Below are 13,951 nucleotides of genomic sequence, written 5' to 3' on the forward strand. Positions count from 1 at the left end.
GCTGTAGCCCCCCCCACCCCCCACCCCCGGTCAAGGCACATATGAGAAAGCCATCAGTGAACAACTAAGGTGCCACAATGAAGAGCTGGTGATTCTCGTGTCTTTCTTTTCCTGTCTGTCTGTCCATATCTGTCTCTCTCAAAAAAAATGGAAAGAAAATTGTCTACTTCACATGACTGTTGTAAAAACATAAATATAAGGTATGTACTACATGGTAGTCCCTCAATACCTGACCATCATTACCCAGCCCCTTATATATATTTTAAGTGTGAAAGCTACCATAGAGATGACTTTTAGTTGCCTGACTGAGGTTAATGAGGATGTTTTTTCCCCAATGTGTACTGATATAATATACTTAGGTAAGAGTGTCACAGATGTTTTGCTAGATACATTTCTGTGTATTGACATTTATATCTTCTTCCTGCTTGTGTTTCTGACATTGGGAATAGTGGTGCCCAAAATATGAAAAGAACAAAATTAGATTGTGGAGATTTTTAAGGTCAAATATAATTTTAGCTAAACCTGAATTTATTATAAGATACTTTCTTCACCTAAAAAAGAATAAATTCTTGAATATCATTTCAACCAACATTTTATTGAGTCTTTATTTAATGTTTCTCAGACTTTAGTGGACATAACACTCTCTTGAGAACTATTTTAAAATGCAAAGACCCAAGGCCTCCTAATAAATTCTGATTCAGTACTCAAGCTGGGCTCCAAGAATCTGCATTTTCACAAATCCTTCAAGCAATTCTGACATGATGCTTTGAGAACAATATATCTTTGACACCCCAGGTCCTCTGTTTAGGATTTACTGTAGAAATTTGAAGTGCTCACAGTATTCCAACTAGGATGTGTAGTCAGAGATTACAGTACAATAGTAAATACTAATGGTGGTCTACACAGCGCTCTATGGGGAGATAGAAGAAAAAATGACTAAGTACTCCAGATTTTAATTAATTACATATGTCTTTGAGAAATTATTCTATACAACTTATTTTAGTTAAATTTTTTATTTTCTTTCTTCTTCTGTCTTAAAACAACAGACATATAAGCACAACATGAAACCAGAAGAAAGCTGTCTGGATTTCCTGGGTTACCTCCATGAATAATTCCTATTCAGGTTAATTTTTTTAAAATGTCTGACAATCTCCCTTCCATCAGTAGGGTATGGTCTAAGATTTAAAACATGAACTGAGAATCTTCTGTGTAGCAGCAGATTCTTTACTTAAACATTAGCATTTTGTGCATCCCAACTTTGCTAGGCTATAGCCATCTCCAAAATGCACCAAAAGTGAACAACCTAAAATATTCATAAGTCCTTAAAAGGTGCCAAGTCTCTTCCCTTCAGACAATGATAAAGCATTTATTATATTTTAATTGCCTATTCATTTATCTATATCCCTGTGTCTTACCCTCTGCTAGATCTCTAACATGTAGAACAACACCTAGCACAACAAATATGGAGTTATGAATGGATAAATGGAAAATACCTTCATTGGTTTAATAAAACACAAATTCTAAGCTCTTTAAGCACATATAAGGCTCTGAATTCATCTTTCTAGTTGTATTTCATATCATTCCCCTGCCTTACACTGCCTCTTAAGGTCATCATACTCTGTATCAGCTATATAACTTCACCCTTCCTATTTGCTCTGCTTGAAAAACCATTTCCTCACCTGACTAGTTCCCACACATCCTTCTAGAGTCATTTCAGTCCCTCTCCCTTTTTGTAAATCTAAGAGCTCAGATTATAAAAGGACCCTGGTCTTAGATTGCTAGAGTATAACAAATACATTTTTGTTTGTCTTTAGTACCAGCAAGAGCTCTTTCTTAGGTAAAGTCTTTTCAACAGAGTACATTCTTCTGAAAGCAGTAGCATTTTTATCTCTCTTTAAAATTTCCATTAGAACCAACTTCAAAAAATCACATTAAGTTAACTGGCACTTTAAAGAATTAGAAATAAAAGAGTAAACAAACAAGAATTACTATGTTAAAAAGCCTAAGTAGTTCTTACCTGAGTAGTTTTTGAGATGGGAAATGCTTTTAAATCAAGATTTTGGATTTAGTCTGTAATTTAGTCTTTTTGTTACTTTCAGTTCTTGCTCATTTGTCTTTAAGATATTATTTATCTGGTTTCACTACTGAATTACATAGCAAACCGATTCTGTTGACAAAGTTAAAACTACAGATGACTTTGTATTCAAGAGAATTTTTGTCATAATTTAGTTCTGAAGAAAAAGTCATTGTGGTGCCATAGGCAAGTTTTGGGTTGAGATGTTTTTCTGACCATCTGTTTCTTTGCAGTGAAACCTGAAGGGTCATCTTCTAACCTTGTCAATTCTTCGCCTTCATCATGGAACAATTCCCAGACAGTAACAACATCCATCTCAACCAGTCACAATTTTCAACAGTAGATATTCAACAACAACCTCTGATGGGTACAAGATACTGTACCAAGCACTGTAGTGATAAGATAAGAGAGATGGATGCTTGTTTTAGGAAATAAAGAGAGCGACAGGGTCATAGTAAGACAAGTGTGTAAATATTTCCAACAAGAGGTAGAAGGTGATCTAAGATTTCAGGAAAGGGAGACACTGCTTTTAGTGAGAAGATTCAGAAAATGTTGTGAAAGAATTGAACTTTGAACTGTGCCTTGGAGGATAGGGAGGTCTGGAAACGAGAGGATGCAAGGGTATTCTAACCACTGAGGACGTTCTAGAGCAGAGGGCTAATAAATCAGTTATCTGCTTCATCTGTTCATTCAGTCGTTCAACAAATACTAATCAAATGTTTTCCATGGGCCACACTATACTGTGCTTTAAGTGTAACGTGGTGAAGAAAAGTAGCACAGCTTCTGCCTTATGGAGCTTAGATCTAAAATGCTCTCTCCATCTCCTCCCTCATTTTCACTATGAGGTTGGGGGAAGTGTAAAGCCCTGGAAGTCATCAAAGCATAGATTAAAGAATCCAGAGCAGGCCGTATAGATTGCTGTTGTTGATTGCACACCAGTCATCATCGTAAGTTTAAGACCAAGTTTTTTATACTTACATTTAGAAAGATAGAAAACAAAAGAAAAAAGATTACATATTTCACGTCTGTTCACATACGAAGGATAAAAAACGAAAGCCTTTATTACAACCTACTAGGCTTTGTGCTAATGACATTTTAAAAATCAAACCAAATAAATTAAATTGTCAAAATAATTCTTTTGGAACTTTAAGAGACAACAACAATTAGACTGGAGCCGTCTTAAGATGGCAGATGTAAGCCATTTTATATTAAATATAAATTTAGTTAATGTAACTGATCTAAATATACCAATAAGAGACTGATATTGATAGAATAGACTAAAAAAATGACCTTATTATAGGCCATCTACAAGAAACTCAATTCACCCTGGCTGATTGGCTCAGTGGTAGAGCGTCAACCTGGCATGTGAATGTTCCAGGTTTGATTCCCAGTCAGGGCACACAGGAGAAGCGCTCATCTGCTTTTCCACCCCTCCCCTCTCACTTCTCTCTCTTTTTCTCTCTCTTACTCTTCTCCCCCTCTCCTGTAGCCAAGGCTCAGTAAAAGCAAGTTGGCCCAGGTGCTGAGGATGGTTCCATGGCCTCCATCTCAGGAGCTAAAAAATGGCTCTCATTATAATGGAGCAAGGGTCGCAGATGGGCAGAGCATCACCCCCTGGTGGGCTTGCCAGGTGGATCCCGGTCAAGGTGCATGCAGGAGTCTGTCTCAGACTCCCCATTCTCTCACTATATTTAAATAAATAAATAAATAAGAAACTCACTTCAAATAGAGGAATATAGTCACATCAAAAGTAGAAGCATAAGACAAAAATACTGTATAAACATTAGTCACAAAAGGCAGGAGTGGCTATAAGTACCATCAGATAGGAATATAGATTTTGATCAAAGAAAATTATCAGACACTGAGAGAGACATTACATCAAGATAAAAAGGGTCAATCAACCAAAAAAGCAAAGCAACCTTAAATGTACATGTGCCAAATCCAGGTTTGTAAAATATGTCAAGCAAAAACTGATAGACTAAAAGGAGAAGTAGATAAATCCATATAGTTATAGACTTTCATCTAATCTCTATCAAAACAGATAGAGTGACTACACAAAAAATTAGAAAGAATATAGAAGAATGCAACAGTAGCATCAACCACCTAAATTTAGTTAACATTTGTTGAACAATCTCCCAATAACATTAGAATACACATTCCTTTCAAGAGCCCACAAAATTTATAACAAAATTAGCCATATTAGGGGCTATAGAGTAAACCTTTACAAATTGAAGTCACAGATAGTGTATTTTCCAGTCACAATAAAATAAAACTAGAAATCAATAACAGAAAGACAACAGAAAATCTCCAAATGCTTGGAAACTAACTAACAGACTTTTAGTCAATGGGTCAAAGAAACAGTCTTAGAGGAAATTTTCAAAAGTGCATTAAACTGAAAAAAAAGTATATATATTATATATATATTATATATATAAATTGTGGGAAATAGCTAAAGCAGCATTGGAAAAGAACTTGATATCACTGAATGCATACAACACAAAAGTCTCAGATCAATAATCCAATTTTCTACCCATGAACCTAAAAAAGAAGAGTAAAATAAGCCCAAAGCTAGCAAAAAGAAGGAAATAATAGATAAGAGCCAAAATCAATAAAATAAAAAATAAAAACAAGAGAAAATCAATGAAACAAAGTGCTTGCTCTTTGGAAATATCAGTAAAATTACAAAACCTCTAGAAATACTGAAAAGAAATGAAAGAATACACAAATTACCAAAATCAGGAATAAAACAGGGTATCACTACAGACTCTACAATATCAATAGAATAATCAGAGTATACTATGAACAATTTTTCACCATAAATTTGATGTTGATAAAATACATCACTCAAAAAAATATAAACTACTACAACTCATCCAGCATGAAATAAATAATTTTAACAGCCCTACCCTATTAAGAAAGTTGAATTCATTAATAAAAAACTCACAAAAAAAGTCAAAATTCAGATGGTCTCACTGGAGAATTCTACCATACCTTAATATAAAAGAATCAGCATAAATTCTACATGATCTCTGCAAAAGATGGAATAAGTGAAACTTTTTGATTTGTTGTAAAAAGCTGATATTAGTTTGACTCCAAAATCAGACAAAGACATTACAAAGAACGAAAACACACACATACAAAAACTATGGACTAATATCCTTCAGAAATTTAGATGCAAAAATTGTTAGCAAAACATAAACAAATAGAAGTCAGCAACAAATAAAAATAATTATATACAGTGAAACACTGCTATTTATTTCAGAACTCCAAGGTTGGTTCAGTATTTGAAAATTAACCAATGTAATCTAGTATATCAACAGGAAAAGAAAGGAATCACATTTTAATAAAAATGATGCAGAAAGAGAGGTATATGAAAAGAATTTGACATTCATTCTTTTTTTTTAATAATTTTATTTTTTTAATGGGGTGACATCAATCAGGATACATATATTCAAACATAACATGTCCAGGTTATCTTGTAGTTCAATTATGTTGCATACCCATCACCCAAAGTCAGATTGTCCTCTGTCACCTTTTATCTAGTTTTCTTTGTGCCCCTCCCCTCCCCCTTTCCCTCTCCCTCTCCCCCCTCCCCCCGTAACCACCACACTCTTATCAATGTCTCCTAGTCTCACTTTTATTTCCCACCTACGTATGGAATAATGCAGTTAGTGGTTTTTTCTGATTTACTTATTTCACTTCGTATAATGTTATCAAGATCCCACCATTTTGCTGTAAATGATCCAATGTCATCATTTCTTATGGCTGAGTAGTATTCCATAGTGTATATGTGCCACATCTTCTTTATCCAGTCATCTATTGATGGGCTTTTTGGTTGTTTCCATGTCCTGGCCACTGTGAACAATGCTGCAATGAACATGGGACTGCATGTGTCTTTATGTATCAATGTTTCTGAGTTTTGGGGGTATATACCCAGTAGAGGAATTGCTGGGTCATAAGGTAGTTCTATTTTCAGTTTTTTGAGGAACCACGATACTTTCTTCCATAATGGTTGTACTACTTTACATTCCCACCAACAGTGTATGAGGGTTCCTTTTTCTCCACAGCCTCTCCAACATTTGCTATTACCTGTCTTGTTAATAATAGCTAATCTAACAGGTGTGAGGTGGTATCTCATTGCAGTTTTGATTTGCATTTCTCTAATAACTAAAGAGGATGAGCATCTTTTCATATATCTGTTGGCCATTTGTATTTCTTCCTAGGAGAAGTGTCTGTTCATGTCCTCTTCCCATTTTTTTATTGGATTATTTGTTTGTTTGTTGTTGAGTTTTATGACTTCTTTGTATATTTTGGATATTAGGCCATTATCTGAGCTGTTGTTTGAAAATATCATTTCCCATTTAGTTGGCTGTCTGTTTATTTTGTTATCAGTTTCTCTTGCTGATCAAAAACTTCTTAGTCTGATGTATGGCACAAAAAAAGAAAACTACAGACCAATATCTCTAATGAATACAGATGCTAAAATACTAAACAAAATATTAGCAAATTGAATACAACAACATATTAAAAAAATAATACATCATGACCAAGTGGGATTCATCCCAGAATCTCAAGGATGGTTCAACATACGTAAAACGGTTAACATAATACACCATATCAACAAAACAAAGAACAAAAACCACATGATCTTATCAATAGATGCAGAAAAGGCTTTCAATAAAATACAACACAATTTTATGTTTAAGACTCTCAACAAAATGGGTATAGAAGGAAAGTATCTCAACATGAAAAAGGCCATATATGATAAACCATCAGCTAACATCATATTAAATGGCACAAAACTGAAGGCTTTCCCCCTTAAATCAGGAACAAGATAGGGTTGTCCACTCTCTCCACTCTTTTTTTTTTTTTTGTATTTTTCTGAAGCTGGAAACAGGGAGAGACAGTCAGACAGATTCTCGCATGCGCCCGACCGGGATCCACCCAGCACGCCCACCAGGGGACGATGCTCTGCCCACCAGGGGGCGATGCTCTGCCCCTCTGGGGCGTTGCTCTGTCGCGACCAGAGCCACTCCAGAGCCTGGGTCAGAGGCCAAGGAGCCATCCTCAGCGCCCGGGCCATCCTTGCTCCAATGGAGCCTCGGCTGCGGGAGGGGAAGAGAGAGACAGAGAGGAAGGAGAGGGGTAAGGGTGGAGAAGCAAATGGATGCCTCTCCTGTGTGCCCTGGCTGGGAATCAAACCCAGGACTTCTGCACACCAGGCCGATGCTCTACCACTGAGCCAACCGGCCAGGGCTCTCCACTCTTATTTAATGTGGTACTAGAGGTTCTAGCCAGAGCAACCAGACAAGACAAAGAAATAAAAGGTATCCATATCGGAAAAGAAGAAGTAAAGGTATCACTTTTTGCAGATGATATGATCCTATACATCGAAAACCCCAAAGAATCCACAAAAAGACTACTAGAAACAATAAACAGTAAGGTCGCAGGATACAAAATTATCATTCTTAATAAAAACTGAGGAAAAGAGAAGTAGAGAGGAACTTTCTCAACCTGGTAAAGACCATCTACAAAAGAATTAGAGCAAACATTATATGTAACACTAAAAAACTGGATGATATAATTTTTTCTATGATTGGGAGCAAAGCAAGGATATTTGTTCCTACCACTCTTATTCAACATAGTAGTGGTTCAATTTATACTTCCATACAATATAAACATATTATATATTATGTATACATATATATTAAATATGCATACATACACACACAAATACACATAGGAAGAAATTTAATCAAAAAAGTAAAAGATCTGTATATTGAAAACTATAAGAAATTAATAAAAGAAATTGAATAAATACAATTAAGTGGAAAGATATTCCATACTCATGTATTTGAAGAATTAATATTGTTAAAATACCCCCCTCAAAAACAATTTCAAGTGCCTATACTACCCAAAGCAATATACATGTTCAGTGCAATCTTTATCAAAATTCAAATTTTATTTTTCACAGAAATAAAATAATAATCCTAAAATTTGTGTGGAATCATAAAATATTCTGAATAGCCACAGTAATCTTGAGAAAGAAGAGCAAAGCCACAGGCATCATGCACCCTGATTCCAAACTACGTTACAAAGCTCTAGTAATTAAAACAGTATATTAACATAAAAACAGACACATAGATCAATAAAACTAAATAGAGAACCCAAAATTTTCCCCATGCATATATGTCCAATTAACTTATGACAAAAAAGCTAAGAACACAAAATAGGGAAAGGATAGTCTCTTCAATAAATAGTGCTGGACAGACACAAGCAAAAGAATAAAACTGGACCACCACATTACACCATACACAAAAATGAACTCAGTGTAGATTAAAGACTCGAACATGAGACCTGAAACCATAAAACTCCAAGAAGAAAACATAGGGAGTAAGCTCCTTGACATAGGTCTTGATGATGACTTTTCAAATCTAAAACCAAAAGCAAAAGCAAAAATAAACAAATGAGATTACATCAAATTTAAAAGTTTCTGCATCACAAAAATAAACCATCAACAAAACTAAAGCAAAATCTACTAAATGGGAGAAAATGTTTTCTAATTATATATCCAATAAGTGGCAAATATCCAAATATATATAAAGTCATATAATTCAACATCAAAAATATAGACAATTTGATTTAAAAATGGGCAGCTGGAAAAAAAATAAATTAAAATGGGCTGCTGGTGTGAATAAACATTTTTCTAATGATGACACACAGATGACCAACAGATACATGAAAAGATGCTCTACATTATTGATTATCAGAAAAATGCAAATCAAAACCAAATGCATTATCAACTTATACCTGTTAAAATGACTATTTGCAAAATAAAATAATGATCATAAGAGTTGATGAAGATGTAGAGAAAAGGGAACCTTTGTGTACTGTTGGTAGGAATGTAAATTGGTGTAGCCACAATGGAAAACAGCATGGAGGTTCCTCAAAAAGTTAAAAATGAACTACCATATGATCCAGCAATTTCACTTCTGGCATTTATTCAATTAAAACAGAAACAGCAATTTGAAAAAATCTATGCATCTTTTATGTTCACTGCAGCATTATGTACAATAGCCAACATATGTAAATAATCTAATTGTCCTTTAATTAATGAATGTGTACATATCTAAAATAAAAGTAAAAAATACTGACAAGACCTAGTACTGGAGAGGATGTAGAGAAACTGATCCCTCATATTGCTGGTGTGTATCTAAAATAATACAGCCGCTCCGGAAAACAGTTTGGTACTTTCTTAAAATAGTGCACATACAGCTACCATAAGGCCTAGCAGTTGCATTCCTGAATATTTATCCTAGTAAAATGAAGGCTTATTTTCACACAGAAACTTGTACAACAAGCAGATTTATTTATAATGGCCAGAAACTGGAAAAAATATGGATGTCTTCCAATATGTAATTTTAAAAAAATGTGATACCTTCATATCATATAATGCTACTAAACAATAAAAAGGAATAAACTATTGGTACAAGCAATAACCAGGATAAATCTTCAGGGATTTATGTTATGTGAAATATAGAAGTCTTACTATTATATGATTTCATTCGTATAACATTCTTGAATGACAGTTTATAGCAGTAATATATAATTATTCCACATTCATGTATATATTGTGTATTTTATATATATTAATTATTACCAGAGATTAAATAGATGAAATGGGAAGTAAATAGGTGTGGCTATAAAAAGACAGCAGGAAGGATCCTCATGAGAGGAAAGTATTCTTTATCTTGACTGATTATCAGTATCCTGGTTGTGATATTGTACTATAGTATGATGTTATCATTGGTAAAATTGGGTTAAGAGTACATATGATTTTTGGTATTATTTTTTTAAAACTGCATGTAAATGTATAGTTACCTCAAAATGGAAGCATAATTTAAATTATACACAGACACTTAAAGGATAAACTATAAATATTTGTTTAAAAATAGAGATGTGCTTACCATAGACAATAAATGCTCTCAAAACTTCTTTCTGGCTTCAAAGCAATTTCAATTGAAATTTCCACAGTCTTTGTTATTTTTGTTTAGAAACATGAGCTGCTAATTCTAATATTATGTGGGAATTAGAAAGAGCCAGAATAGCAAAGACACTTATAAAAGAACAAAATAAAATGGTGGAATTTATCTTATTAGATAGCAAAAATTATTATATAACCCTGTGATTAGCATAAACATTCATGTATGTCCTTGTGCCTCCTGACCATCTATGATCAATTTATTTAAAAATGTAAAGACAACATTTTTAAAAAGGCAAATGTATGTTCTCCTTGTTTCAATAAATTGGTTATCAGACAAACATTGTTTTAAGTTAATAAAACTAAAACGAGAACTAATTTCATTTTTGGGAAAAAGAAAACCTCACTCCTGGGGGGTCAGCGAGCATGAAAATAACTTACTACTCTAAGGGATAATTATGATAAGAGAGCATGATTTTGGTCTAATCATGATACAATAATCAATGAAATTGCAAGTTTAGAAAGATATCCACTGAAATTTGCTATACAAAGAAGCATTTAAAATTAATGGAAAAATGTGAAACAATTCAATAAATTATATCAAGACCATTGGCTATACAAATGGGGGTTGTGGAATAAATGAAGTTAAATCTCACATACGTACACCAAATAAATTCCAGACATATTAAAGAATTTCCATGTAAATGATAAAGTTAAATTTTATGATAAAATATAGACTAATATGTTTGTGCTCTCAGAGAAAAGAAAGATTTAATAAATAAAATATTAAGCAAAAATTTGTGATAATGATTACCTAAAAAGAAAAAATGAAGATGGAACAGAGGAAAAATACAGATTCAAATGCAATGATAATGTAGTATTCTATATATATTTTTTTGAGCCTGACCAGGCGGTGGCACAGTGGATAGTGTTGAACTGGGATGCAGAGGACCCAGGTTCGAGACCCTGAGGTCGCCAGCTTGAGCGCGAGCTCATCTGGCTTGAGCAAAAAGTTCACCAGCTGTGACCCAAAATCGCTGGCTCCAGCAAGGGGTTACTTGGTCTGCTGAAGGCCCGCGGTCAAGGCACATATGAGAAAGCAATCAATGAACAACTAAGGGGTCGCAAGGAAAAACTGATAATTGATGCTTCTCGTCTCACTGTTCCTGTCTGTCTGTCCCTGTCTATCCCTCACTCTGACTCTCTCTCTCTTTCTGTAAAAAACAAACAAAAAACAAAACAAAACAAAAAAAAGTAGTATATATTTTTTGATGTAACTAAGAGTTGATGTTTTTTTCTTTTCTTATTTATGTATTTTTATTAATTTTTAAAATTTGTGTTAACATGGATTCAAGTGTCCCACTTAATATAACACCGTTACCCCTCAACCACATGTAGCTCATTACATTTGTCTTGTCTCCCTCCCTTTAACCTCCTTCTCCCCTTTCCTTTGGGATTTGCTGTCCTGTTTTCTATATCTATGTGTTATAAATATACGGTTTCACTAATCCCTTCACTTTCTCTGATCCTGTCCCCTCATTCCCCCTCCTTCTGACAGTTGTCCTTCTGCTCTTCATGACACCGTTTCTGCCTCTATTCCATTCCTCAGTTCACCTTGTTCATTAGATTCCACATATAAGTGAGATCATATGATATTTGTCTTTCTCTGACTGCTTATTTCACTCAGCATAATAATCTCCAGGACCATCCATGCCATTGAAAAAGGTAAGATTGCCTTTTATTACACAGCCACATAGTATTCCATTGTGTATATGTATTATAGCTTTTTAAGCCACTTGTCCATTGATGGACACTTGGGCTGTTTGCAGATCTTGGCTATTGTAAACAATGCTACAATAAACATGAGGGTGCATATCTTCTTTTGAATCAGCATTTTGGTATTCTCAGGACATATTCCTAAAAGTGGGATAGCTGGGTCAAAAGGCAGTTCCATTTTTATTTTTTTGAGGAAACGTCATACTGTTTTTCACAGTGGCTGTACAAGTCTACATTTCCACCAGCAGTGCAGGAACATTCCCTTTTCTCCACACCCTTGCCAGCATTTGTTGTGTGCTGATTTGTTAAAGAGTGCCATTCTGACAAGTGTGAGGTGGTATCTCATTGTGGTCTTAATTTGCATTTCTTATAATTATTAACATTAAACATTTTTTCCTATGCATATTAGCTATCTCTATGTCCTCTTTGGAGAAGTATATATTTAGGTCCTTTGCCCATTTTTAAAATGGACTGTCTACCTTCCTGGTGTTGGGTTTTAAAAGTTCTTTATAACTTTTGGTAATTAACTCCTTATCAGACATATTGGTGAATATGTTCTCGCATTCTGTGGGCTTTTTATTTTGTTAATGGTGTCTTTTTCTTTTCAAATGCTTTTTAGTTTGATATAGTCCTGTTTATTTCATCTTTTATTTCACCTGCACATGGAGATATATTGGCAAAAATATGGCTATGAGAGATATCGGAGAGTTTACTGCCTATGTTTCCTTCCGAGACGTTTATGGTTTTGCAATCTGCATTTAAGTCTTTTATTCATTTTGAGTTTATTTTTGTGAATGTTGGAAGATGGTGGTCTAGTTTCTTTTTTTTTTTTGCACATACTTGTCCAATTTTCCCAACACCATTTATTAAATAGACTGTCCATTGTATACTCTTGCCTCCTTTGTCAAATTATCAATTGACCATAAAAGCATTGGTTTATTTCTGGGCTCTCTATTCTGTTCCATTGACTTTTATGCCTATTCTTATGCCAGTATCAAGCTGTTTTAATTACAACAGGCTTGTAGTATATACCTTGATATCAGGAATTGTGATACCTCCCGCTTTATTTTTCATTTTCAAGATTGCTGAGGCTATTCAGGTTATTTTTTGGTTCCATATAAATATTTGCAATATTTCTTTTATATCTTTGAAGTATGCTATTGGTACTTTAATAGCAATTGCATGAAATCTTTAGTAGTACAGATTTTTAATGTGGTTTATTCTTCCTATTGATGAACATGGTATATGCTTCCACTTGTTTGTATCTTCCTTGATTTCTTTTTTCAATGTCTTAGAATTTTTCAAGTACAAGTTTTTTACCTCCTTGGTTAAATTTATTCCTAGGTACTTTATTTTTTTGTTTCAATAGTGAAGGGGATTGTTTCCATAACTTCTCTGACAGTTTATTGTTGGTGTATAAAAATGCCTCTGATTTCTGCATATTAATTTTATATCCTGCCACCTTGACAAATTCATTTATGAGGTCTAGTAGTTTTTTAAATAAGACTTTAGAGTTTTCTAAGAACAGTATTATATTACGAGCAAATGATAATTTCACTTCTTTTTTTCCAATTTGGATGCCTTTTATTTCTTTTTGTCTGATTACTGTGGCCAGGACTTTCAGAACTATGTTGAATAAGAGTGGTGAAAGTAGGCACCCCTGTCTTATTCCTGATCTAAAATTGATTTCTTTTCATTTTTGCCCATTGAGTGTGATGTTGGCTGTTGATTTGTCATATATGGCCTTTATTATGTTGAGGTATGTTCTTTGTATTCCTGCTTGGCTCAGAGTTTTGACCATAAATGGATGCTGGATTTTATCAAATGTTCTTTATGCATCTATTGAAATAATCATGTGATTTTTATACTTCCTTTTTTTAATGTGATAAATCACATGTATTGATTTGCGAAAATTGTACCAGCCTTGCCTCCCTGGAATAAATACCACTTGATCATGATTTATGATCTTTTTATTGTATTGCTGGATCCAATTTATTGATATTTTGTTGATAATTTTAGCATCTATATTCCATAAAAGTCCCAACCTCCATAAGATTTGCATTCACTTTTCAGCTGTTCCACCTCTTCTTGTAGCTGCCTGGTCTTCCTACAGAGTCTTC

Source organism: Saccopteryx bilineata, chromosome 4 (assembly GCF_036850765.1).
Source record: "Saccopteryx bilineata isolate mSacBil1 chromosome 4, mSacBil1_pri_phased_curated, whole genome shotgun sequence".
Classification (NCBI taxonomy): Eukaryota; Metazoa; Chordata; class Mammalia; order Chiroptera; family Emballonuridae; genus Saccopteryx; species Saccopteryx bilineata.